We start from the raw sequence: 2,105 nt of genomic DNA on the forward strand, positions 1-2,105 counted from the left end.
CATTTCAGACGGGTGTCGGGAAGAAAGTGATTCATCAGGGTGATGCGACCCACGGCTAGCAAGCAAGCAGAAGGGGACATTTCGTGGGTTAGAGGGGACCAGCCACCTGCTATGGGGGGGACTTCTCTCCAGAGCTGCAAAACCACCGGGTGACAGATGCAGACGTGCTGCGAGAGCTGGGGCAACTCAGCTCAGTCAAGCACATTTCACAGGGTAAGAACAGTGGTAACTTGGTGACTTGGGACACCGGAGGCTGATAGGATCAAGCTGGGCCAAAGGGAAAAGCCTCTGGAAAAGATACTGCAAGGAATAGGGGTGACAACCCTAAAGAAGCAGTGCAGGTCCTGGGGTGTCAGAGGGGACAGGGTGTACAGGACGGCCAGGTTCACGTGCTCTCTGACAGCTGCCTTTCCTCCTGCCAGTGCAGCCAGGCCCTGCTGGCCTTGGCAGGCGCTCTACTGGCCTGGGAAGGCACTTCTTATGCCTTTATCCCAAGAATAAGGAGTCTGGATGGCTTTAATTTTCCCTCTGTGCAGTGATAACTGTGCCTTTTCCACTGGTCTCAAAAAAGCCCTGAATTTAGCAAATTTTACTGAGTTTTATCACTGACTTTAGCCAAGTTTAGTACCAGAACAGCAAAACCTGTCCAGGTGTCTAATGGCCCATCTTTCCACTAGCCTAACTGCCAAACTGTAGAGCACATTAAGCTGATTACAGCATGCAAAATCTACAGATTGCCGTAGACAAAAACAATTTGTCTCAAATTTGTCTTGTCTTGGTATTTGGACATTAGACTGGATCATAGAATCACAGAGCATCACAGAATTGTTAGGGTTGGAAGGGATCTCTGGAGACTCTCTAGTCCATCCCTCCTTGCCACGGGAGGATCACCTAGAGCAGAATGCACTATGGTAGGATTTTAATGTCTCCAGAGAGGGAGAGTGCACAACCTCCCTGAGCAGTCTTTTCCAGTGTTCTGCCAACTTCAACATAAAGAAGTTCTTCCTTCTGTTGAACTGAAATTTCTTGTGTTCTAGTTTATTTCCATTGCTCCTCATCCTGTCAGTGGGCCCAACTGAAAAGAGTCTGGCATAATCCTCTTGGCACCTGCGTGTGAGATATTTATATGTCTTTATGAGATCCCCTCTCAGTCTTCTCTGGACTAAACAGGCCCAGCTCCCACAGTCTCTCCTCACAAGAGAGAAGTTCCAGACCCCAAATTATCTTTGTCACCTCAGCTGGACCTTTCCCAATAGCTCCTTGTCTTTCTTGAACTGATCATCAGTACTGACTGATAGAACCTAGCTCCACTAGGAAAAGGGGGAAATGTGAAGGCTATAACTGTGATTGCATGAAGTCCTTCCCCTTGAAGGCTGAACTACCTTCTCCCTCTCAGCCACACCTGGAGGCAGGTGGTAGAGTGTGACAGAAGCAGTGGCATCAGGGCAGCACTGATCTATGTGAAGGCTGGCCTGTAAGTGCCTTAAAAGTCTCAGCTGGAGTTCTTCAGCTGGTTAGTGCTAGAATGGTTCCAAAAGAATCATCCTGCTCCCACTGTCACCTTATACACTGGCACTGGCAAGGCCGCACATTGACAACTGTCCAGTCTGGGCCCCTCACTTTAAAAAGAACATTGATGTGCTGGACATGTCCAGAGCTCATGAAAGGACCAGAAAAAACATGTCATATGAGAAATGGCTGAGGGAGCTGGGGTTGTTTAGTCTCCAGAAGAGGAGGCTTAGGGGCGACCCCATCGCTCTCTACAACTCCTGAAAGGAGGGTGTAGTGAGGTGGGGGTCAGTCTGTCCTGCCATGCCTGCAGTGAGAGGACAAGAGGAAATGGCCTTAATCTGAGACACGGGAGAATCAGATATTAGAAAAAAAATCACTGTCAGGGGGGTCAGGCATTGGAATAGTTTTCCCTGGGAGGTGGGGGAGTCCCCATCCCTTGTGTTTAATAAACATCTCGATCTGGATCTGGTGATGTGGTGAAAGGGTTACAGTGGCAGTGCTGAGTGGATGCTTGGACTGGATGACCTTAAAGCGCTCCTCCAACCTCGGTGATTCTGTGATTCTTTGTGCAGCCTCACAGGGAGCTGAGCTGG

Source organism: Corvus brachyrhynchos, unplaced genomic scaffold (genome assembly GCF_000691975.1).
Source record: "Corvus brachyrhynchos isolate BGI_N302 unplaced genomic scaffold, ASM69197v1 scaffold22, whole genome shotgun sequence".
Classification (NCBI taxonomy): Eukaryota; Metazoa; Chordata; class Aves; order Passeriformes; family Corvidae; genus Corvus; species Corvus brachyrhynchos.